This window comes from Phyllobates terribilis, unplaced genomic scaffold, assembly GCF_046119375.1.
Source record: "Phyllobates terribilis strain yellow unplaced genomic scaffold, ASM4611937v1 Scaffold_1__5_contigs__length_1240528914, whole genome shotgun sequence".
NCBI lineage: Eukaryota > Metazoa > Chordata > Amphibia > Anura > Dendrobatidae > Phyllobates > Phyllobates terribilis.
In genome coordinates, this window is record NW_027362761.1 from 1154752219 (window position 1) to 1154765894 (window position 13676).

Here is a 13676-nt window from a genome sequence, read left to right on the forward strand (position 1 = left end):
TCTTGACTTCAGCAAAGCATTTGACAAAGTATCTCACACCATCCTTATTGAAAAAATGACCAAGTATGCAATGGACCAGGCAACTGTTAGGTGGATTCATAACTGGCTTAGTGATCGGACTCAAAGGGTGGTTGTAAATGGCTTCACATCCAGCTGGATGAATGTCTCAAGTGGGGTACCACAGGGCTCCGTCCTGGGACCTGTATTGTTCAACATCTTTATCAATGATTTAGATGAAGGAATTGAGGGTAAACTGATTAAATTTGCTGATGACACAAAGCTAGGAGGGATAGCTAATACTAGAGAAGAGAGAGAGAGAGAGGATTCAAAAAGACCTAAATAAACTGGAGCAGTGGGCAGCAACCAACGGAATGGTTTTTAACAGGGAAAAATGCAAAGTACTACATCTGGGCAATAAAAATGAAAAAAGCATATACAGAATGGGTGGAATAGAGCTAAGCAACAGTACATGTGAAAAAGACTTAGGTATACTAATAGATCATAGACTGAACATGAGTCAACAGTGTGATGCAGCAGCAAAAAAGGCAAATACAATTCTGGGATGTATTAACAGAAGCATACAGTCTAGATCACGTGAAGTCATTATCGGTCTTTACTCCTCTTTGGTCAGACCTCATCTGGAATACTGTGTACAGTTTTGGGCACCACATTTTAAAAAAGACATAGACAAACTGGAGCAAGTTCAGAGAAGAGCGACCAGAATGGTGACTGGTCTGCAAACCATGTCCTATGAGGAACGGTTGCAGGATTTGGGAATGTTTAGCTTGCAAAAAAGAAGACTGAGAGGAGACTTAATAGCTGTCTACAAATATCTCAAGGGCTGTCACATTGTAGAAGGATCATCTTTATTCTCATTTGCACAAGGAAAGACTAGAAGCAATGGGATGAAACTAAATGGGAGGAGACACAGATTAGATATTAGAAAAAACTTTTTGACAGTTAGGGTGATTAATGAGTGGAACAGGCTGCCACGAAAGGTGGTGATTTCCCCTTCAATGGACGTCTTCAAACAGAGGCTGGACAGACATCTGTCTGAGATGATTTAGTGAATCCTGCTTTGAGCAGGGGGTTGGACCAGATGACCCAGGAGGTCCCCTCCAACTCTACCATTCTATGATTCTATGATTCTATGACTTTGTTACATGGTCAAATTTTAAAATCAATGCAACGAAGTCTGAGGCCCTCGATGTCTCCCTCCCCAAATCCATACAGGATTCCATCCAATCTAACTTTCCCTTTGCCTGGCCCTCACAGGGTATCAAATACTTAGGAATTCGTATTCATAGAGACCTCTCCCATCTATTTTATCTTAATTTTGGGCCCTTTTTTGAACAACTCCATAAATATCTTACTTCTTGGACGGTGAAGGATTTTTCCTGGTTCGGCAGAATAAGTATACTAAAAATGAACGTCCTACCTAAACTCTTATACATCTTCCAAACCATTCCCGTGGTAATTCCCTCAAATTTTTGGAAAAGACTACGCAGTAGCTTTTAGTCTCCCCAGGATGACACAGGTGGGGCAGATGGTTGTTGTCCCAGCCCGCTAGGCCGCATTGTAGCACAGTGAGCTTCGCACTGCAACTTATGCTTCATATACATGTGACGGTTCATGCATGAAGTACTCAAACTATGTATTTTTTGGCCTCTACTTAGCTTTTGGTGACAAATGTTACAGATAACACGAGTTGGGTCATCCTTAGCGATCTGAAAAAATGCACAGGCTATGCAAGGTTTAGAGCCCATGCGACTCTGCTACTAGCAATACTATCAAATGATTGGCTGGGTTTGATGCAGAGCGTCTGGGTTTGGTTGGGGGTCCCCACAGTCTGCCTAGGCTAGATGCAGTTAAAAATTCTCATTAGATACACAGGCGGTGCAGCTTGCTTCACAGCTGGGCTAATACGCCCAAAGTATTGGTAGACTCTATACTAAATAAGGAAGGATTCACTGACTGTGGTGGCCCCTCCGTGGGCCGTGGCGATTGGTGGAGATTTGGTGAATGATTATAGGAGAAAGCTCCTTAATAGAGAAAGTTGGTGGATTTATACTTTAAATACACGTGTACCAGCGGGTTTAAACATCAGACATGATTTGATGTATCATTATGAGTGATCATTTATAGATTATTATTATATATATGTTCTTTTTTTCTTCTTTTCTTTTTATTTTTAATTATTTACATTTATATGTATTGTTTCTATGCTATACGATTTTAACATGGTATGTGTGTTTAAATTTCTGATTAACTCAGCCTTGAACAGGTGCATAGCAGGACATGACATATAAATACCACTTCCTTGCTGTTTTTTTGCTATGCAATGATTAAGAACTCGTATATATATTGTGCAGAAAGAAGGGTGAAAGTCCACCCAGACGGGAGGAAATTGGAGTTTCATAACACATATTTGAACTGGAGAGGTATTAGATGCCTGCAATGGCCACAGGTACTAATGGAGGTAATCAAGGTAGGGAGAGAGGCAAGAGGTCCGGTCATCTTAGTTATACAGGCCGGGGGAAACGACATAGCTTATCACAAGAGCGCATAACTAATGGCAATAATGAAACTAGACACTGAGCGCTTCAGAGAATTTTTCACAAAACTAACTATAGTATGGTCAGAGATTGTGCTGAGAATGGTATGGCAAGGTGCGTGAGACATCACGGCCATCAAACGGACAAGGCAGGTAATAAATATTCGGATGGCAAAATTTATAAGAGACAGAGGCTGTGTAGTGATACGACGCCGACAACTGGAAGGAGATAAAGCAGGCCTCATACGGCCCGACGGTGTTCACTTAATGGATATTGGACTGGACATATTACTGTCAGGACTCCAGGACGGAGTGGAACAAGCGTTAAGAGTGATGGATGGGGGTCGGAGTCCTGCATACGAGTAAGCAGGATCCTCTGTGGCCTGGAAATAGAAAGGACATGTTGGAGAGTTACACTTGTTGGCCAACTTGCCGTTGTGGAGACTGGAGACACAGGGCATGCTGCAACGAGCTGAATTATTTTAGAAATAAAATGCATTTCTAATGGAATGAGTATAAACAGTTAATAAAGCTGTGACCGATCCTCACCCATCCAGTTGTAAGAGTTACATGATTGTATTGTCAATGAAAGGGGGCGTTAGGGGGCTGAGCGTCTGGGTTTGGTTAGGGGTCCCCACAGTCTGCCTAGGCTAGATGCATTTAAAAATCATGATTAGATACACAAGCAGTGCAGCTTGCTTCGCAGCTGGGATACTACGCTGACTAGCAGACACTGAAGCTTTGGAGCAGACCTCTGAGTAAACAGCTCTTCAAACTCAACCATCTGTGTTACCCCAAGCCATAGTGTATGTATTTTCTTACGGTTAAAAGGCGGGGGGGGAGACCCAACCCACCTCTAATTGACGATGGCAACGTCACGTAAAACAAAGCAAGGGGACTCCAAAAAGAGTCTCCATTTTTTCCAAAAATTTGTGGCACAGACACCACTTAAGTGGCATCAATTGCCCCAGAGTTGCTTAAAACGGTTGGTTAGAATGAGTACCACACACTGCTGCTATGCCCAAAATTATTTTCCAGACAAGATGCAGCTAAAAATTATTAGTAATTTGCAAGCTGGTGGAGCTTAGTATAGATGGCATAATAGAATGAGTACCGCACACTGCTACAGGCACAAAATTATTTTCCAGACAAGATGCAACTAAAAATTATTAGTAATTTGCAAGCTGGTGGAGCTTAGTATAGATCGACTAATAGAATAAGTCCCACACGCTGCTACAAGCCCAAAATTATTTTCCAGACAAGATGCAGCTAAAAATTATTAGTAATTTGCAAGCTGGTGGAGCTTAGTATAGATCGACTAATAGAATAAGTCCCACACGCTGCTACAAGCCCAAAATTATTTTCCAGACAAGATGCAGATAAAAATTATTAGTAATTTGCAAGCTGGTGGAGCTTAGTATAGATGGCCTAATAGAATGATGCTACGCCCAAAAGGTTTTACTTGGCTAGGTGTAGTAAAAAAATTGTAGTCTATACACAGGTGGTGTAGCTTGCAACACAGATACGCTACTCCACTGACTAACACACACTGCAAGAGGCCAAAAAGGATTTGCTTAGCTAGATTTAGCAAAATGCTGTGAAAAACACTTGCACAGCACTGGCACAGACCTGCCTGGCAAAAAGTTCTAGGAAATGCTGTAACCTAGTCCTCAAAAGGACTGCAATCACAACTATTCCCTACTCCCAAGCTATCTGTATATTTCTAAGAAAATTGGCTTGAAATTAACACTGAAAGTATAGCGCACACAGCAACAGCGGTGCCGTCTAACACGCAGCTGCAGCAGTGAGAAAATGGCTGGGTCTTATAGGGCAAGGACATGTGACATACACAGCCAATGACACATGCCCTTGATTGTGTGAAAAAAAGCAGTTCGCTCCGTGTGTGCGCTGCTGATAGTCTGACAGATTGCACCTCCTCACTGTAAATGCGGGAAAGAGAAAAAAATATATAGATCTTCATTATTTATGCAGAGATCCATCCCCTGCCCCTCCCCCCGCCCTGCTGTACACTCAAACTGCGTATTAACATTGATTATCAGCATTACTGTGAAAAAATCCAGTTATGATTTTGGTGCACGAACAGTTGTCGAACATAACCTCGAACAGCCGGATGTTTTTCAAATCGTTCGTGTTCGCCGAACGGCTCGAACACCGCTCAAAACAGCTTGAATTTGAGATTGGCGAACAGTTCGAGTTGAACACCGCTCATCTCTAAACATAAACTCAGCCATGCGTGCCAGACTACTAACAGCCAAGACTTCCGTGTCCTCACCAAGAGGATGACTGACCATGCTCTCCTCCTCCTCCTCTCTGTCCTCTAGCCATCCACACTGAACAGACGGTATGACAGCTGTGCAGGTACTACCGTCTATAGAGCATGAAACTAGCTCCTGTCCTTCCTCCTCCTCCTCCTCTTCCTCATTGTCACCCAATCCACGTTGGGATGAGATGAGGCTTGGCTGTGTGTAATCACCCTGCATGGTTCCTTGCTCCATCTCTTCGTGCTCCGTCTGCAATGCATCCTCTTTGATTGTGAGCAAAGAGCGTTTCAGAAGTCAGAGAAGCGGGATGGTGACGCTAATTATGGCGTCATCGCCGCTCACCATCTTGGTGGAGTCCTCAAAGTTTTGGAGGATGGTACATATGTGTGACATCCATGTCCACTCCTGAGGTCTTATGTGTGGAGTCTGAACTGAATACCGATGGCCTTGTTGATGCTGGTACTCAACAACTGCCCTCTTCTGCTCACAAATCCTTCCCAACATCTGCAGTGTAGAGTTCCAATGCTTGGGGACATCACACACCAGTCTGTGAGCCGGAAGCTGCAAACCCTGCTGAAACACTGCAAGGACGGCGGAAGCTGTAGCTGACTTTCTAAAATGGGCACACAGGCGGCATACTTTAACAAGCAGATCCGGCAGCTCCGGGAAGGATTTGAGAAACCGCTGAACCACGAGGTTAAGCACATGGGCCAGGCATGGTACGTGTGTGAGCTCGCCTCGCCTCAGAGCTGCCACCAGGTTCCGGCCATTGTCACACACGACCATGCCTGACTGTAGGTTCAGCGGTGTGAGCCACAGATATGTCTGCTCTTTCAGAGCTGTCCACAACTCTTCAGCATTGTGTGGTTTTTCACCTAAGCATATTAGCTTCAGCACAGCCTGTTGCCGCTTGGCCGAGGCAGTGCTGCAGTGCTTCCAGCTTGTGACTGATGTGGTCATTTTGGAAAAGGAGGCTGAAGAGGAGGAGGAGGCTGAGGAGGACGAGGTGCAGGAGCTGTAGACCATGGGGGCAACCCTGATTGACCTAGGGCCCGCAATCCTTGGCATCGAAAGGACGTGTTCAGTCCCAATGTCCGACTGGGTCCCGGCTTCCACTATGTTAACCCAGTGTGCTGTCAGTGAGATGTACCATCCCTGCCCACAAGCACTTGTCCACGTGTCCGTGGTTAGGTGGACTTCACCGGTGACTGCGTTGTTGAGAACATGGCTAATGTTTTGGGACACGTGCTTGTGTAATGTGGGGATGGCACACCAGGAGAAATAGTGGCGGCTGGGGACCGAGTACCGATGGATGGCCGTCGCCATCAGGTTGCGGAATGCTTCCGTCTCCACGAGCCTAAAAGGCAACATTTTGAGCGCAAGCAGTCATGAAATGTGAGAATTTAGTAGTGTGGCCTGTGGGGCGTTGGCTGCATATTTGCGTTTGCATTCCAAGGACAGGGTTATGGACAACTGAACGCTGCGCTGGGACAAGGACATGAACGTGCTTCTTGATGCTGCTACTTGAGATTGTGCAGGGCAGGAGGCATCTTTGCATGCACCATGGACAGGGGATTGGCTTGCATGCACAACAGCTGAAGAAGCAATGGTGCAACCCGCAGACACTGTTCCTGGACCCTGGGGTTCGGCCCACAAAGTCGGGTGCTTTGCTGCCATGTGCCTGATCATGCTGATTGTGGTCAGGCTGGTCGTTTTGATGCCCCTGCTGATGCTGGCCTGGCAGGTGTTGCAAATGGCCTTTTTGGGGTTATCGGCAGAGTCTTTAAAAAACAACCAGACTCGGGAAGACCTTACAGTTGTACTGGCAAGTTCCTTCGTGTTGGTGTTACGGGGAACGGTGGCCTTCCTTCTGTCTGCGGCCACCACTCTGCTTCTTCCTGCCTGTTGGGGTGCTCTGCCTCCCTCCCCCTGTGTGCTGCTGTCCTCGCTCTGCATGTCCTCCTGCCAGGTTGGGTCAGTTACTATATCATCCACCACCTCGTCTTCCACTTCCGCACCCTGGTCCTCCTCCTGACTTTCTGGCAATTGTGTCTCATCATCGTCCACCTCTTGTGACACTTTCCCACCGTCGCCTTCGTGTGACCATGGCTGCTCAAATATTTGGGCATCGCTACACGCGATCTCCTCTTGCCCTGCTTCAAGTTGACAGGGGCGAGATGCCCGAATCTATAAATGGAAAAGTGAACAGCTCTTCAGAGTGTCCAAGTGTGGGATCAGTTGTCTCTGCGTACTTGGCATGGTGGGAGGAAGGAAGATCAGGGTGAGGAATTTGTGGTCCAGACTCACGGCTACTGAGACTTGACCGTGTGGAAGACAGGGTGGTGGTGGCTAAGTGACTGGAATCATTATCCGCTATCCAGCCAACAACCTTTTGACACTGCTCTGGAAGGTCAGGCGAGAAGATGTGGGTGTTTGTTGTGGCACAATTTCGGCTTGCCCACGGCCTTGTCCTCGGCCTCTGCATGCACCATTACCATCACGTTCAGCTCCCCGTTCCTTGCCACGTGCCTTACCCACTTTAAATGGAGGACAGTATTTTCCATGCTCACTACAAATGACTGAGTTTGGAGCGAATTTATATGTGATCCATGTGACGGAGAAAACAGAGTTTTAAATACCTGGCCTGTAGGTAAATAGTTTGACCAGCAAACTGCTGTGAACTGCTTCACTGACACACTGAAAGAAAATTTTAATGGAGGCCAGAAATGGCAGTATTTTCTGACAACTTATATGTGAGCTGTGTAACGGAGAAAACACAGTTTTAAATACCGGGCCTGTAGGTAACTATTTTGAACAGCAATCTGGTGTCAATTGCTTCACTGACACACTGAAATTTTTTTTTATTGGAGGCCAGAAATGGCAGTATTTTCTGAAAATGTATATGTGATCTGTGTGACGGAGAAAACACAGTTTTAAATAGATGGATTTTTAGCGCTGTAATATGGAAAGGACCTGGCTGTATTCTGCAGTGCCAACAAGCAAATGGCGCAGAAAAAACGTGTTCTCTGGATTGCTTTTTAAGCAAATAATGAGGATTAAGATGCAAAAAAATTTATTCCTGGCCCCTGAGACCTGGGCCTATTTCCAGAAATATCTAACAGCAGCAGCCGACAGAACTGGAATGGAGCCTCTTGTGCTATATGCACTGCAGTCTGCTATATACACCGCCTGCCTATACACCCTGCCTGCCTGATATTTCTGCAGATGGATTAGTCGTCAGAAGGACTATTTGTTAAGATGGATATGTGTAATGTACGGTTTTTCTCCCTACACTACCTAATACACGATTAAATCTCTCCCTGACACAGCAGCAGCTCTGCCTACACTGTCTGATCTGGAATGACTGTGACGAGCATGGCGGCGCCAGGTCTGATATAGACCTGGTGACGCTGTGCGGCCAGCCAATCACTGTAATGCCCACAACCAGTATGGCTACTGCATTAGTGCATGGCAGGCAATTCCTGCATGTTCATTGGCTCTCTAAAGAGCACCAAACATGCAGGGAGGGGACCCGAGTTCCCGCCCGAGCAACCTGGAAATACTCGCCGAGCTTGTCGTGCACCATGATGCTCAGGCGAGTACCGAATAGTGGCGAGCACGTTCGCTCATCACTAAAAATCATCCTTAAAACCCATATTGCGTGAGAATATATGTGAATCTAATGAAAATGTAGAGTCCCTGTGGGTGGAGATAAGAGGAGGGGGAAAAAATAATAAATTACTGGTAGGGGTTTGTTATAAGTCTCCAAAAATAATGGAAGCAGCGGAGAATATCCTCATAAAGCAAATAGATGAAGCAGCGACTCAAGGAGAAGTCATTATTATGGGCGACTTCAACTACCCTGAAATACATTGGGGAACAGAAACCTGTAGTTCCAGCAATGGTAATAGGTTTTTGACAACTATGAGAGACAATTATCTTTCACAACTGGTTCAGAACCCAACAAGAAGAGGGACACTGCTAGACCTAATATTAACTGGCCAGACCGCATATCAAATATGCGAGTTGGGGGTCACTTGGGTAATAGTGATCACAAAATAATAAGTTTTCATGTATCCTTTAATAAGATGTGTAGTAGAGGGGTTACAAGGACACTAAACTTCAGGAACGCAAATTTCCAACGGTTGAGAGATGATCTTAGTGCAATAAACTGGGACGATATCCTGAGACATACTGTAAAGCTACACAAATTAAATGGGAGACATTTATTAGCATCCTGAATAGGACCTGTGCACAATATATACCCTATGGGAATAAACATGCTAGAAGTAGGAGGAAACCACTATGGCTAAATAGAGCTGTAAGGGGCACAATAAGTGACAAAAATAAAGCATTTAGAGAACTAAAGCAAGTAGGTAGTGATGAGACATTAAATAAATACAGAAAATTAAATAAATTCTGTAAAAACCAAATCAAGGCAGCAAAGATTGAGACAGAGACTGATTGCCAGAGAAAGTAAAAATAATCCCAAAATATTCTTTAACTACATAAATAGTAAAAAACTAAAAAATGATAGTGTTGACCCCCTTAAAAATAGTCTGGGTGAAATGGTGGATGAGGATGAAGAAAAAAGCCAATATGCGAACTGATTTTTTTTCAACAGTATTTACACAAGAAAATCGCATGACAGAAAACATGATTAGTGATAACAAAAATTCTCCATTAAATGTCACTTGCTTAACCCAGCAGGAAGTACGGTGGCGTCTAAAAATCACTAAAGTTGACAAATCCCTGGGCCCGAATGGGATACACCTGCGAGTACTGCAGGGATTAAGTAACGTCACAGATAGACCATTATTTTTAATCTTTAAAGATTCCATAATAACAGGGTCTGTACCACAGGACTGGCGTATAGCAAATGTGGTGCCAATATTCAATATTAACCTCTACTGTGGGTAAAATCCTGGAGGGTTTTCTAAGAGATGCTATACTAGAGTATCTGAAGAAGAATAACCTCGTGACCCAATATCAACATGGGTCTACAAGGGACCGTTCCTGTCAAACTAATCTGATCAGCTTTTATGAAGAGGTAAGTTCCGGACTGAACCAAGGAAATGCAGTGGATGTTGTGTATATGGACTTTTCAAAAGCTTTTGATACGGTTCCACACAAAAGGTTGATACATAAGATAAGAACAATGGGGAAAGGGGAAAATATATGTAAGTGGGTTAAGAATTGGCTCAGTGATAGGAAACAAAGGGTGGTTATTAATGGAACACACTCAGACTGGGTCACAGTTAACAGTGGGGTACCACAGGGGTCAGTATTGAGCCTGCTTCTTTTTAACATATTTATTAATGACCTTGTAGGGGGCAAACAGAGTAGTATTTCAATATTTGCAGATGACACAAAACTCTGCAGGGTAATCAAGAGGAGGACAATTTTATATTACAGGAGGATCTATGTAAACTAGAAGCTTGGGCTGATAAATGGCAAATGAGCTTTAATGGGGATAAATGTAAGGTAATGCACTTGGGCAGAGGAAATAAAATGTATAATTATATGCTTAATTGTAAAACACTGGGCAAAACTGTAACTGAAAAAGACCTGGGTGTATTGGTGGACGACAAGGTCACATTTGGTGGCCAGTGTCAGGCAGTTGCTGCACAGGCAAATAAAATAATGGGATAGGGCATTGATCCAGAGAGCTAGTCTGATTGTTGCATGGAGTCAGGAAGGAATTTTTTTCCCCAAAGTGGAGCTTATTGTTTGCCACATGTTTTTTTTTTGCCTTCCTCTGGATCAACATGTTAGGCTGTCGGTTGAACTTGATGGACTTAGTCTTCCTTCAACCTTAAAAACTATGTTACTATGTTACTATTATGCGCTTCTACCTTCAGTCACTCCTCATTTCTGATTTTTGGCATACAAACACTGGTGCAAAATACTGACCAAATACTGACATATGAATGAGGCCTTGAAGTTCGATTTTTAGCAAAAATGAAAGTTTTTCTTTCCAAACATTGCATGCCTAATGTGTGTCTGTTTTTCATGCATTTTTCTCAGACTTCTCTATGGGAAAAAAAATCATCCTAAAAAAAAGCATGTATGAAACATAGAAAAATAATGGATTTATTTTACAAACCAGAGAAAATACCAAACAAACAAGTGTGAAGTGAATCTGCAGCTAGGTTTACACAGCATAATTTCTTGAGGAGGATTTAGAAGTGGATGTGTTCCAAAATACACATCAAATTCTGCTTTGAATCCACTTCCTATTCATTTCAATGGAAAATACACTTTGTTGTTTATACAACGAGGTTTTGAATTTTTTTAAAAAAATAGTATTGAAAACCTCACTGATTGAAAAATGAAGATGAATTCCTGATGGAATCTGCTCCAAACTTGACAATTGAGTCAAAAGGTTGAAAAACAGCTATACGGCTATATTCACGTGCAGTGTTTTACAGCTTTTTTGCTGCTTTTTTATGCAAATTAAAAGCAGCTTTATACAGTACCAGCAAAAGCTGTGACTTTCAGAAATCTCATGCATGGGCTTTAACCCTGACTGTAATTGAGAACTGTAGCGGTATTAAAATCTGAAGCATATCAATTCTTTCAGCGTTTTTCCAGTGGTTTTTCACTCATAGAAAGCATAGAGAAGTGAAGAAAATGCTGCAAAAAAAACCCACAACAAAAGTTTTTGCTGTATTTTTCACTGCATTTTTTAAGAATTTTTGGTGAATAAGGCTATGTTCCCAAGATGAGTTTATGGTGAGTTTTTTACACAGTGTATTTTAGAAAAAATTCAAGTAACCTATTTTAGTTATCGTAAATTGTGCGGAAAATCTGCTGCAACAAAAAGTCACCAAAAGCTCATTGTGGGAATGTAGCCTAAGGCCACGTTCATGCTTCAGTATTTGGTCAGGATTTTCCATCAGTATTTGTAAGCCAAAACCAGGAGTGGGTGATAAACACAGAAGTGGTGACGTGTTTCTATTATACTTTTCCTCTGATTGTTCCACTCCTGATTTTGGCTTATAAATACTGATGTGAAATACTGAACGTGTGAACGTGAGCTTAGGCTGTGTTCCCACAATGAGGTTTTGGTGCATTTTTGACGCTGTCTATTTTCGCTGCATCAAAAACACAGCGTGTTACAGCTCCGGCAAAGAACTGTAAGGTAAAAAACCAAATACACCAAATACTCAACGTGTGCACTTGGCCTAAAACTAATTTTATTAAGCATGTACTGTCGATAAAACACACATGTAATCCACACCCAAAAAACACTGCAAAGACATGCATTATTAATGCTACAAAATGGTGCAAAGCGCAACACAGCATTTTTACTGCCAAGAGGACAGATTTTTGCTGCAGAAAAAAAAACCTGCAAAGATGCTGCGTGTGAACATAGCCTAGAACAGCTTAAAAAATGCTTTAGGAAAAAGAAAAATACGCAAAAAAGAAGTGTTTCCTGGAGTGGATACCCCTTAAAAAAAAAAGATTTTTCCATCTCTAAAACATTTTGTGACGCTAGCCTTAAATCCACAATCGCTAGCTAATATTATTATCGAAGGATAGGGTCACACAACAGTATAAAAAAATTGTTCAGAGTTTTATCCAGAAAAATGGAACAATTTTTTTTATCATTTGTCATCCGTATACAATCTGTTTTTTCTTTTACTCAGCAGGTATTAATCATTTACAGTTTCCTATGTTACAGAATTGCAATGTATCCATAATAATCAGATCCTACAGTGTGGCTCTGTATGGCATCTGTTTTTATTCTCACACCCACGGGTGAGTCTCATCCAATTTTTAGAGGAAAATTGTGTACGCTGCAATTTTTTTCACACTCAGATTTGGTCAATGAAAAAATCATTCATCGGCACTGCCCCATTGAATAACATTGGTCTGAGTGCTGTCCATTTTTTATTCGAACCGATAATACTGACGTGTACATGAGCTCTAAAAAGGAACTCACAAAAACATAACTGGATGTTCCTTAATTTTAAAAGCCAAGGGGTCAGTCCATAGGAAAGTGTAACCCCATTTATTTTAATATAATTTGCTATAATTAACTAATAATTACATTTTTTATTTGTATTAAATTAAATTTGCTTTTCGAAAGAAATTCTAAGAACATTCAAAAAATTAAAGTAGCAAAATTGCTGTTCGAAAGAAATTCTAAGAACATTTAAAAACAAAAAAAAAATTTCTTTAAACAAAAAAAATTGCTCATGAAGCCTGAGGAATCTGAACATAAGTTTGAAGCTTCCTGACTACTTGATACACATTACACAAGTGATTGAAATAAATGGTTTTCATATTATTTCCCTAGGACATATAAGCCAGTGATTTGCTCTTTAGACAGAGATAGTTATGATCTCAGGTGGATAACATATAATTAGCAAACAAGTGATTATCCCCAAAAATTGCACCCCCTGCTTTATTTAGATTTTTATATTCCTCGTAGCTTTGCTTTAAACCTATATTACCATTAAATCCATTAAGTGTTTATGCATTAAATTGGTAGTCACTTGCGAATTTTTTGTGAAAATTATAGGATTTGTACTGGGAACGTTTCATAACAGAAACATGTGTTCCTCTAAGTCTTGTATGGCCTCATTCATTATAATTTTTCCTGATGTTTTGCCTACCATATTATTAACTTCTCCTAAGCGATGAAATACCAGCTTGTCTTTCACGGCAGAAATAAACGAGGAGAATAATTATGAATGTGGAAATCCTAATGAAAACATAGTTTTTATTGATCGAGGCTAGTGCTCCAAAAATGGGAGATTGCTGGATTTATGAATACCATAAAAATCCAAACATAAAGGGAAAACAGTTGCATTTTTAAAAGCTAAATTACT